General features: G+C 44.1%; 1 protein-coding gene and 1 non-coding gene across 15 annotated transcripts in view; one reads left to right on the top strand and one right to left on the bottom strand.

Annotated features, from left to right (window-relative positions):
• The window catches only part of faf (ubiquitin carboxyl-terminal hydrolase-like faf), an 819,194-nt gene that overhangs the window by 282,966 nt on the left and 523,343 nt on the right, over positions 1-12,885 (top strand). The gene's annotated exons all lie outside the window — the stretch shown is intronic.
• Positions 1,890-1,962, bottom strand: TRNAS-CGA (transfer RNA serine (anticodon CGA)). The gene has a single exon. It is a non-coding gene; the product is annotated as a tRNA-Ser (tRNA).

The raw sequence follows: 12,885 nt of genomic DNA, 5'->3' as shown, positions 1-12,885 counted from the left end.
TCTCAGGGGAGGCGTGAGAGTCACGCATCCCCACAGCGTGTAGAGTGTCGACTCCTCGAACCCGCAACTAAGCATTTCGCGCGTTGGCACCTCGGACTGCGCAACTAAGCACATCGCACGTCAGCTCTTTGTATCTGCGGCTAGGCATTTCGCGCGTCATTTCGGACCTACAACCAAGCATATTGCGCGTTCACTCTATTGTCACGATAGCTCATAGCAATATCTCTCATACCACCCATTCATAAAGAACCTCGTCATGAGCTCTGTTCACTAGGCCCCTTGGGCTGGCACAGACACCTGGCTGCAGAAGTGATCGAGGCATCATACAAAAGTACAATTCTGGAAAGCACCTAGCAGCTGCATATCTATCACAGGCTCTCTGATCCCAAGTTCTACAGCCATTGACAAGTAAAGATGACTTGGGAGGCTGCTGACACTCAGAGCCTTCATTGAGTAACATGGTCAATTCTACAAAAAAAAAAAAAAGAATAGCATCGCTGATTGTACTAAAGATTGCTATCAATCGGGCAGCCTGCGGGTACAGGCTGCTTGAATGTACACTGGAGCTATATCCATGCCCACACAGAGCTCTGCACATCACTTGGTTTGAAACCTAGGCACCACGCTCTTTGTAGAAAAAAAGCACCAAAGCATACCCTATAAAAAGAAAAAGGAGGGGGGGGTAAGCACACCAGATCAGAGGCCACATGTACAAGAAGCCCCACATCGCAAAACACCCCAAAGACTACAAATTTGGTGCCTTTTAGAGAACTGAAGAGAAGGTGAAACTTTGAGAGCCGTTTTCTCAAAACTGTTTTTCTGCCTTTCTGCTCAGTTTTCGGAGCTTTCTTTTTTATCGTTTAACATCTTTTGACTCCATTTTTTTTTGTCACATTCCTTGGGCAGCAGTGCAGGTCGTGACATTCTTGCTTTCTTGTCTTGGCCTTTTGTAAGTTTACGATACGGCTATTCGTCTACCCTGAAAGTGTGCTTGCTGTGAAGGTAACTTCAAATATGGCACTCCAAAAAATTTGTGTTGCGAAAAAAAAAAAAATCAAGAATGTCACGACCTTCAGCAAGCATTTAGCTAAGCAGTCAAAACTTAACAAGCCTTATATCACGTTTTTCAAGTTCCCCAGGCTCTCCAGAAAGTAAGGGAGAGAAAAAGCCTGCTCAATAAATTTGGACAAAATGTTCTCAAGGTATCACTCTGAAACTTTTATGGAAGCATCAGGGAGGCATTCTAAACATTTGTGCCAATTTTCATCAGAATCCATGAAGAAATAATGAAGTTGATTTTCAAAGCCACGTCGTCCCCCCTTAAGTGAATAAAACACGATTCCAACGTGTCGAGATTGGTGATCTAAAGCATCGATCACCGGGGATCAATTTGAATAGGCGGGGTAGCAAAAAAGTTACCATCCGTGTGAGACTGTATGAATCCCTGCCAATGCTTGAAATGCCAGAGGTTTGGCCACGGCTCACAGAGCTGCCGTGGTTGGCTGACGTGTGCTAAATGTTGATCGAACGACCACCCTGCAGGTGATTGTCAAGGAGGCCTTCACTGTGCTAACTTTGGTGGAGGGCACATCGCATACTCGCAGCCATGCCCCAAATGAAAACAATACAAAAAAATTCTAACGCTTAAGGTGAAACAAAACATTTCTTTCCAAGAAGTGCGTAAGCGTTTTTCCTTTGTTCGGCACACAACGTATGCCAATAAACGAGAAGAAAAGGGGTTAACCGAGGGGCCCAATTTTTATTAGTCATATTATGAGAAGCCAACAAACACAGACACCAAGGACAACATCGGTGAAATTACTTGTGCTTAATAAATGAAATAAAGAAAAGTTAAATTAATGGAAATTAAAGTGGATGAAAAAACAACTTGCCGCAGGTGGGAACCGAACCCACAACCTTCGCATTTCGCGTGCGATGCTCTACCAATTGAGCTACCGCGGCGTCGTTTCCCCATCCACTTTTTTGGGTATCTATATGTACTAGTAGATCCCTGGGAGTTTTAGCCAGTGCCACCACTCACAGACCTTGGCAGCGGACGTGGGACGTCCTTTTTGCCGGAGGCATCACGAGAACGTGATCTTTTTGGGTGAAGGCAACTGGTCAATAAACCCCAATAAACCCTCACCTTACCTGATAAAATGGAAGCTGACCGCGGACTCAGTGTCTCCCAAAACCCCGCGAGAGTTGAGACCTATGGCACGTGGCACGCTGCTGCCTGTGCGGGCATCCAACGCCTCACAGGAGGCAATGGAAACAACCCCAAGCCCTCCGGCATCAGCAGTATCGAAGGATCGGCATGTCTCATTGGAGTGTGCCAGGACAGGAAAACTCGTAAGAGTTACTACGCCTATGAAAGGCCCAGTAACATAGATAGCTGTTCAATCTTGAACACAGAAGCATTTATTCCAGCTACAATGGCGGCACAGATGTTAGTGAAATGTCAGAGGACTTATTCATAATCTAGATGATGTAAAACAACTGTACGAATTCCAACCAAAAGTGTTCTGTGTTCAAAAAACTCACTTAAGATCCTGCCACACAAACTTTCTAAAGCAGTTTGTAGTAGTTCGAAAACACCACAATAACTATCTTGCCGGCTCAGGTGAAGTGGCTATAATTACAGACAAATTTTACAGGCATACTACAGGACAAATAATTACAGGCATACTATCGGTTCCCGAAAGTCAGCTTCGCCTCTGTACAGAAATCTTACTTGGTTAAGCATACGAAAAAGTATTGCAGTTAAGGATGACAAGCTTGGGAAGGGGCTATTGCCCCGGGATACAATATGTATTCCTTAAATATACATGCGTTCATCCAGTATTTCCTTTCACAGTACAAGCACCGATAGGCTGAATACGTGTACCGACAGGCCTTCAGAGCGTTTTCGAATGTGCCTGCGGTGGTTTGAGCTCTTAAGGGCAGTACATGACATGCATTTATTCTTTTCCAACTGGCCGATTTTTCGGACGTTTTTGCGGCCCCTAAGGAGTTTGAAAAATTGGGCGTGGACTGTGCAACTGACCAAGAAATTGCTTCGAATGGTCCAGGAGGCGAACGAGTGGCGGAAAGAGGACAAGAACAGAAAGGACCTATGCATTGGGGAATGAATGGGAAAGGAAGCGTGATGCTGCTGGATTTGAAGGAGCTTGAGCTCGAAACACAAAGTGTTGGCTGATGCCGAGATGCAGGTGTCCTTTATCCAAACCAAAATAAACTCTTTAAAGCAGTGAAACACAACCCTGAGGCGTCGTGCAAGAGCTCAAAGTATGTCAGGACAGTTGAGGTTGACTTACGAGCTGTTGGGAGAGAATCTCAATTGTGACAAAGCTTGGGCCTCATAGCACTGAGCTTGCTATCAGTTGACAAAAATAGCTCATATTCGAAAATTTTTGTTTCTGTATGCATTTCCTTTTTATTCGTATTTGGGAATGTCCGACTTGGAATTGCAATTTTTTTCGAAGACATTTTATTTACTGTGCATTTTACTAACCCATCCTTTCTATTCTCTTTTTGAATAACATAAACACTAGTCCTTAGCATTCAAATTGGATTAAAGTTTTTTTTTTCATACGCTTACTAGAGAGTGACAGCATCGGGTGTTATGGTTTCAGCCTGTCTTGACGTAAAACATAGTTCTGCATCGCTCACGAAATTTTGCAAAGGCACTCAGGGAAAACCTGGAAAACTCAGGGAATTCAGATATGTCAACTTGGTAGACACCCTGGAAATCCTCTGGCCAGTTGTCAATAACCGTGGCGGGCCATCATGGCCATACTTCAAGCTGCATTTTCCATCTAACCGACTGATGTTGAAATCCAATGGCAGATCCAGATCAGGTTTTTCTGCTCTGTATGGAGCAATCCTATTCCACTGGCAGAATGGGAGCATGAGCTGTGTGTTCCAATGGCAGATTGGGACCAGCCGCTGATCCCGGATTGCTCCGTGGAGCAAAAATATTTGCTCCGCCGAAATCGACAGATTTGACCGGATGTCCTTGTGACGTATTTCCTTCATCCGCCTCTGCTTCCTGTCATGGTCGCCTGCTTTCGGTCGCGGGCAGCTATGGACGACATGGGGGAAACGTGGACGCCGCTTCGCCCTGTGCGATTTTGTTCGTGCTCCTAGACTGCTCCGACTCCGACAGTACAATTTCCAAGTCGAGTGATGATTCTTCTGACACGGACAGTGAAATAGGGTGGTGCTTGTTCCTCTCTCTATTCTAGTGCCCTCTCACTTGATTTTCCTGTACTAAGTGCCCCAGCAGGAGCGCACGCATTCCCTTCGCAGACATGGTGTGAGCAGATGAGAGCGATCTCAGTCAGAGAGACGCGCTCCGTTCCTGATCCGGCCAAGCGCTCGCTATCTACCATTGGAATTCAACATGACTCATTGAAAAGATCAAGTGTCATCCATGTTTATTGTGGAATGCATATCAGATCTGGAGGCCTTTTGCGCCCTAGGAGCAGAGTGCTGATGGGCTCATGCCTATAATGAACAGACACACTTTGCAAGAGCATGGCATGTACTGCCCTCAAGATTTAATATCTTCTTTGGCAGCATGTGCCAGAACAGTGTTATTTAGAAATAATTGGCAATAAATAGGAGGGATGCAGCTTCTGCATGACGAAAAATGGTCAAAAAGCCGATTTTTCTTGAAAATCACATTTTCAGTTTTTTCAACTCTTTTTCTATCTGATTTTGAAATATCTTCGCTGAATGCAACGTAGAAGCACTCTCAAATATTTGCATCAGCCAAGGTGGTGAAAGATATTGCAGAGATAACAGAAAAATTGTGTTTTTCAACCCACAATATCTCCCTAATGGTGCAACCGAGCACTGCCATCTTGGTTTTGTGAGAAAGTCCATTTCTTCGTCTTCAAATTTGCCCCTTTACCTATCTCCTCCGCACAGAAAGACCCAACAAGCAAACAATTGAAGGTTGTCCAAAAGTCACCGATTGGCAGAGCCCTCCGTGCGACTCCAGCATGATTCGCCATTGGTATGGCACTTGCTTTGTAGAGCCGTCATCTGCCCTTTGGACCTTGCCAGCTCTCAGCATGTCAACCATCGTAATCTTGAGTGTCAAAACAAGCAGTACGCAAACATTGCACAAGCGCTGCCAATCCTTTATTTTCTGGGCGTCTCAAACCTGCAGCTGTGCATTCCGAGCACTGGCAACGCGGACTTCGCAACTGAGCTTCATGCGCAAAATCCTCAAACATGATACTAAGCCTCTCAATCATCGGTGCTTCGGAATTCGTGACCAAGCATTTCGAGCATCAGCGCCTCTTGACTCGGCGAACAAGCACATCGCGCACAGACTTCTAGGACCTGCGACCATGCACATGGCGCATGTACTCTTTGGACCTGTGACGAAGCATTTCACACATCTGCACTTTGGACTTTGGGGTCTAGCACAATGCAAGCGGACTCCTTCTACTAGCAGCTAAGCAATTTGTGCATCGACGCCTCTTGACTCGATGAACAAGCACATTGCGCACAAATTCCTAGGACCTGTGACCATGCACATAGCGCATGTACTCTTCGATATCCTTCGTGTACTCCTGTGACTAAGCATTTCGCACATCAGTGCTTCGGACACGGCAGTCAAGCACACTGCAAGCATACTCCTTGTGCCCGTGGCTAAGCATTTTGCACATCAGCGCCTCTGACTTAGCAATAACGCACAACGTGTCTAGACTCCCTGGACTCGCGGCTGGACATTTCACGCTTTGGCACCTTGAACTGTGTGGCTAAGCACATGGAACATCAACTCTTTAGACTCGCAGCTAGACATTTCGTGCAGCACCACCTCAAGCTGCACAACTGAACACATCGAGTGTTGGCTGTTTTAAAGCAAAACTTTTTTTGCCTCTTCCTTCGACTTTTCTACTGCTACTGCTGTCGCTGTCTTTCATGCTGCGCCGGGAAGTGGTTCAGAGCATGCATATACATGGCAAGAGAGTGGCAGACACGAAAGGCGACACGAGAAACTTGCTTGTACCTTTTTTTTTTTCATCATCAACATCATTTTATTTTTTGAAACTAATACAACAAAACATGATTGGACCCATAGCCAGCTCGGCTGGTGAAAGGTCCAAATGCAAGATATTCACTAAAGAAATGGCAGACGTTAAAAAGACTTTACATAGAGTGGGCCGCAATATGAGTTCCCTAGGCATTGGCACAATGGCCTCTTGATGGCTGTAGTTATCTATGAACCTATCAAAATCATTGCAGTAACTGCAGTGCTTGCCTTTGCAATAACCTAAAATAGTCCAGAAGTTAGGTAGATAGTGTGCTAGAGAGGAGATAGGAAGAGGAAGCAGAGAACTTGTTGAACCAATGTAGTCACAAAATGAGTGAATAACTGCCTTGTCGCCCTTCTCTTGCACCTCCCATACATGGAGGCAAAGCGGGAGAGGGAAAAGGAGATGCAAGTAGCTGACAGGAGTTGCGGACAAACTGAATAAATTTAAGTTCAAGATAACGTATGTTTCTGCTCTTTCTGAATAATAAACACCATGCAACTTTGTCAAGCAGACAACTGACGCAGGATGTGCAGACACAAAGCCACATTAAGCACCATAGCCTCTAGGAGACACTACGAAGCAGCTGCATGTTAAATGAACACTTCTGTGCCCGCTGTGGTAGCTTTGCAGCTGTGGCATTGCTTGAGATCACGGGTTCCACCACTACAGTATGCCTGATAATCCGATTGTGCTTTTGGCACGTACAGCCCCATAATTCATTTAAAATTTAACACTTCTGCCATGATGCGAGATGACGTGTGAGGCAATGACAATGCTATCTTTCTTGGTGGCTATGAACAATGGTGCACATTAATGCTTCAAGCAAACATCTGTTTTACTGTATGTTTTGTGTACCATGCATCCAAATCACAGTGGTGTGCGCAGTTTAACGTTTAAAGGGGTCGTTGCTGTCGCATCGCGAGAAATGGCTAAAATATAGACCCTTTGAAAATCATATTTCAGTTTTTATAACCCTTTTTCTGCCCGATTCTGAAATATGATCACTGAAAACTATGTATAAGTGCTCTCAAAATTTTTTTATATCAGCCAAGATGGCGGAAAATTTGCCAGAAATCATGGAAAGAATAGCGTTTTAATTCAGCCACAGTATCTCTGGAACGGCGCATCCAAGTGCCGCCATCTTGGTCTTGTTGGAAAGCGCTTTTCACGATCTTCAAGTTTGCTGCTTCAGTTATCTCCTGCGTATAGAGACAAGCACACAAAAAGCAAATGCTTAAAGGTCATTCCGGAGCCTCCGATCGGCCACACCTGCCATGTGCCTCCAGCGCAGTTCATCATTGGTCCGGCGCTCGCTTCGTCGGGGCGTCGTCTGCAAAGAGTAAACAACACACCTTTCAGACCCATGGCTAAGCATTCCGCGCATCGGAGTCCGGACACAATGCCTCCGACACGTGGATAAGCCTTTCGAGCATCGGTGCTTCGGACTTCACGTGCAAGTTTTCTTCCAGGCACATTGCTCAAGCAATCCTCGGACCCATGGCTAGGCCTTCCGGGCATCGATGCTGCGATGAAGCACATCGTGGCCATACTTTTTGGACCTACGGCAAGCCTGTGGCATGTGGCGTGTTTTGCGTCCACGCCTTGTGGTGGCGCCACCATCAAAACAAAGACAGCGCACTGCCGGCAGAAGTAATCGAAGCCCCAGTGCAGTATTTATAATGTAAACTTTATTTGTAACGCTTCAAACCAATACGTACACAAAAACATTTCTATTTTAAGTTTTAAAATGTTTGATGCAAATTCAGCTGAAACACTGAGAAGTTTTATATGTGACTTCTCGAATGTGACTTCTCGAATGGTTAACTCCGAGAGAGAGAGAGAGCAGGCAGTCTGGACCAGAAGGCGAACAGCCGTGACAGAATTCGCCCTTGTGAAAGCTACGTGTTTATGCTCAAATCAAGCTGCAGTTTATGAATATTGTGAAACCAGGGGCATGACATCTTCAGCTACAAATGTGGAGGAACTTTAGCAACATACCAGCATGTGACCGCTCTAAGTGGTCGGATGTATTTCTTCATTCAGCGGTGGACAGCTTGCATTCAACAGAAATGTGTGGTGGGACTGTGTGTAGCATCCTTTTCCGCTGGAACAATTATGCATGTTACTCACCCGAATATCTTCTGTAATGCTATTCACGTGCCTTTTATTCCATGTAAAAACATCAATGCTGTTACAGTAAAGCTGTTTATTTGCAGCAAGTTGGTATCACATCACTTTATTACCTTAAAGACCCCGGATAAGGGGTATTATATAAGGGGTGGGTTTACAAATCAAGGTTACAGAGAGTGATCTTCATGAGAAACAAATGTAGTTAAGTTGTCCGCAAAAGTTGATGAACACGTGATGGCTGCAATGTTCCGGGGAAGGCCATTCCAGTCCACTGCTGTGCGAAGAAAAAATGAGGCTGCAAAAGTAGTGGTGCGAGCACGTGCGCGTGCAATTAAGTAAGGATGGGACGTACGGGGGGATATTCGCGCCGGTGGGATGATATACGGTGCTTGATTGAGCGGACTGTGAAATAATTTGTGGAACAAACAAAAACTGGCGATGTGGCGACACACAAAAAGATTAGCAAGATCAGTTTTACGTTTTAGGGATGATATGCTTATGTCGTATGAATATGAAGAATGGATGAACCTAGTGGCACGATTTTGTACAGATTCTAGTTCGTTTCTTAAGTGTGCCTGGTGCGGGCTCCAGATGGGCGCTGCATATTCTAGTTTCGATCTGATGAGTGATTTGTACGCGAGAAGTTTTATGTCTGATGGTGCGTGACGCAAATGACTCTTTAAAAAACCGAGGGATCTGTTCGCGGATGATATGATATTGCTGATGTGTGCGTTCCATGAAAGGTCAGAGGATAAGGTGACGCCTAGATATTTGTATGTTTGAACTGTTTCGACAGTGGAGTGGGAGATTATGTATGAGAATGATAGGGGATTAAGTTTGCGATGAAAGGAAACGAGCTTGCATTTAGTAGGATTAAGCTTCATTAACCAAAGATCACACCACTGTTGTACAAGGTTAAGGTCATGTTGGAGTGCAGTTTGATCAGAAATCTTTGTAATTGCTCGATAGATGACACAGTCGTCGGCAAATAAACGGATATGGGAGGATACATGTACAGGCAGGTCGTTAATATATATGAGGAATAAGAGGGGTGCGAGTACAGATCTTTGGGGGACGCCAGATGTTACAGGGAGGGAGCTGGAGCGGCTACTTTTAATTGAAACAAACTGGGAGCGTTTGTTGAGAAATGCTACGATCCATGCGAAAACGTTAGGGTGCAAATTCAGCTGGGAGAGTTTTAGTATAAGGCGTTTGTGTGATACTGTATCGAATACTTTTGCGAAGTCGAGAAAGATTGCATCGGTCTGAAGGTTGAGGTCGAGATTAGAGTGTAGATCATGAAGAAATATGGCAAGTTGGGTTTCACAAGATAAAGATTTACGGAATCCGTGCTGGGAAGGATGAAAAAAATTGTTAGTGTCAAGGAAGTGCATAATGTGAGAGTATATGACGTGTTCCATAATTTTACATGGGACGCTTGTTAGAGAAATGGGGCGGTAATTTAGGGGGGATTGTTTGTTACCTGATTTGTGGACTGGAATTACCTTGCCCTCTTTCCAGTCGTCTGGTAAGGTTCCTGTTTCAAGTGAAAGTGAGAAGAGCATAGAAAAATACACTGCAATTATTTCTTTAGTATTTTTAACAGTTTTGAGTTAATATTGTCGACACCAGCCTATGATGAAAGTTTTAATTTGTCAATGAGTGATGAAATGCCAGCGACAAAAACTTCAACAGGGGCCATCATTGGCAGTGTCGCAGTAGGTGGCGCAGGAAGAGGCAAGTTGGCTTCTTCAGTGAATACGGATGAGAAGGCGATGTTAAAAGTGTCAGCACAAACAGCGTCGCTCATAATTTCGTCTTTATCGCTTGTAAGTGTGACGTCATGTGTTTGTTGCGGGTTTATGACTTCCCAAAATTTTCTAGGGTTAGTTTTTAGAATTTTAGCTAAGTCGTTATGATAAAATGTTTCTTGCGCTTTCCAAATTGCAGTGTAATAAGCGTCTTCCGCAGAATAGTACCTGTCCCATGCGCTCGGACTTCCATCACATTTCGCAGTACGAAAAAGGTGCTTTTTCTTATTTTCTAGTCTTCTTAAATTTTTACAGAACCATGGTTTATTTTTATTGGCAAGAAAGCTCGCCGTGGGGATGAATTTATTAGTCAGGTCAGTAATTTTGTCTTTAATCACTAGCCAGTTATCATTGAGGGAACGGGAACCGAAATTGGATTGGAAAACAGGCAGAAAATCTCGTAATTCATTATTAATTGCTTCATAGTTAGCCTTATCGTATAAGTGAATTGTTTTGCGTAAGACGGGACGTGTTATGGGGACGAAGTTCAAAGTGGTATGAATGACTTTGTGATCGCTGATTTCTCGTAAATATCTGATAGGTTTTAAGCTTTCGAGGTTATTCGTTAGTACAAGGTCTAGAATGTTTGAGGGTTCACAAGTGACGCGCGTCGGTTCTGTTACTTGTTGGATGAGGTCAAAGTTGAGACAAACATTGATAAATTCGCTTGCTTCGGTATTTCCTGAAGTTGGTGAAGCCTGATTGAGCCAATTAATGCTAGGGAAGTTGAAGTCTCCATAAAGGAGGATGTGTGCATTGGGGTGTTTTTTAGTAAGCTGGGATAATATTTCATTAAGTTCGAGAGCGAAATCTGGATCAGTTCGAGGGGGCCTGTAGCATACCCCGAGTAATATTGCTTCGGGAGGGGCACGGCACATTACCCATAGCGATTCCAGTTGTGAAGATGTAATGATTAGAGAGCATGATAGTTATTTGTTAGTGGCGACGAGTATGCCCCTGCCACGTGCATTTTTGTGGTAGTGGCGAAAAATGTTAAAGTTCGGCAAGTCAGCCAGTGCCTCCATATCTGAAATGTCGTCATTGAGCCATGTTTCTGTTAGTATCAGTATACTACTGCCGGTTGATTGTACTAGATTAGACACGAGCACGCGTTTGGGAAGAAAACTACGTATGTTAGTATAAAGTACAGAAAATGAAAGATTCGCTCTTGCGCATTTATGGTGCTGATGGCGTGGTGGCTGACGGGGACATGATCCGTACGATACGGCTTTGACAATTCCTGGTGCAGTGTCAAAGATATATCACTGGGCTCCAATATGCAATGTTTTGTAACGTAATGAAAATGGTACGGATTTGCTCCTAGCAAAGGCAATGAACTTTTTTCGGGCGGTTCGAACTGAACGCGTGAAGTCTTCCCCAATGCTGAAATTTATGATGATGATTATGATGAGCATTGTGATTTCCTTCGGCTTATGCAGCAGTGCCAACTTCCAAAGGTAAATGTACAGGCTGATTCTGAGTGCCAAATAAGAAGAAATGTACATCTTATGTGAACGAGGTAAAATTAGGATAAACCTGGCCAAAGCAAGCGGGGCAGTGCAGCAGCAATAGCAGACGTTGCTCGCTTCGGTTGTCTGTTGTGCAGTACTCCTCACAAGTGTCATTGTGCTTTCGATACATATTGAACTTTCTAAGCAACTAGAAAGTATTCAGACATGGCCTGTTGTTTTTAAATTTACATTGTAAGGAAATAATATTCAAAGCATCATCTGTTATTAGTTAGCAAACATTTTTTGAGCATCAGTGCAAATTCCATTAGAATCCAGGCAGCAATAGCGTCACCTGCGAAAACGGGCCCTTTGGCTCTATGGGAGTGTCACAGGCTTGCCCGTGGATAGGCATTTCGCACATCAACGCATTGGACTCGGTGATCAAGAACATCACCGGCGGACTCCTCGGATCCGTGGCTAAGCATTTCGCACGACTGCCCCTCAGATTAGGTGATCCAGCACATGTGCACCAATTCGAGCTTGTATGTTATTTATTTATTTTTCTTAGTCACAATATCTTCAGCTGCAGCTCAGGTTGGGATTTGTTTGCTTTTCTGGCTTGATTATTTCAATTCATTCACACCCAAAGCCTGTCTATGATGGGAAGGTGCCAAGAAAAAAAAAATGGCAGATTAGGGGTGGGGGGACCAGAAGTCACGTTTAGCTATACTCAGAATATACAGCAAACCTTCCACTGCATTCCGTAAGCTCTCCAGGCTCTCACAAGGTTCGAAGGAGAAAAGGTTTGTATAATACTATCATGTGGTGATGGAGCTGAAAACGGCAGCAAAACTGTGAATGATGGAACTGGCTTTTTATTAGGTGACCTTGTGCCCACAGAAACAGGCTGCATTCAAAGAACAATGGTAGCAGCGAACACAGTCGGCGATCGGCGAAATCTGGTCAGCTGTAATCACTGGTGCCCCCGTGGTTCCATGAACTACTACATAATTTGTGTCGTACATGCCATCTGATTATACAAGGTTCGCCAGGGATATGCGCAAAATATAGAATCAATGGTAACAGTCATTTTTATTTATTTATTTATTTACAATACCCTCCAGGTCCATTGTGCATGATAGAGGGGTGGGTAGAATGTAACAAAGAAAAAACATCAGTAACAACAAAGTATTAACATGAAAACTAAAAATTCCTTAAAATTTTTACAGACTTGGCTCATGACAAGTACACTTAAATAAAGCAAATTAAAAACAACACCAAACAAAGTATTAGGGAAGATGTTGTTGCTCAAATAGTGTGAAGTTGTAGTCACTAATGGCATCCTCGAAAATCATTGTCTTCTGTGCCAGTGATTGACGAGGGAAGGTGGTTCCACTCGGTACTTGTCGTTGGCAAATAGAATAAAACAATGCATTT

The sequence above is a fragment of the Dermacentor variabilis genome, chromosome 2 (genome assembly GCF_050947875.1).
Source record: "Dermacentor variabilis isolate Ectoservices chromosome 2, ASM5094787v1, whole genome shotgun sequence".
Classification (NCBI taxonomy): Eukaryota; Metazoa; Arthropoda; class Arachnida; order Ixodida; family Ixodidae; genus Dermacentor; species Dermacentor variabilis.
Note: the sequence above shows the minus strand (reverse complement) of the source record. Positions and strands in the feature narration are given on the sequence as shown.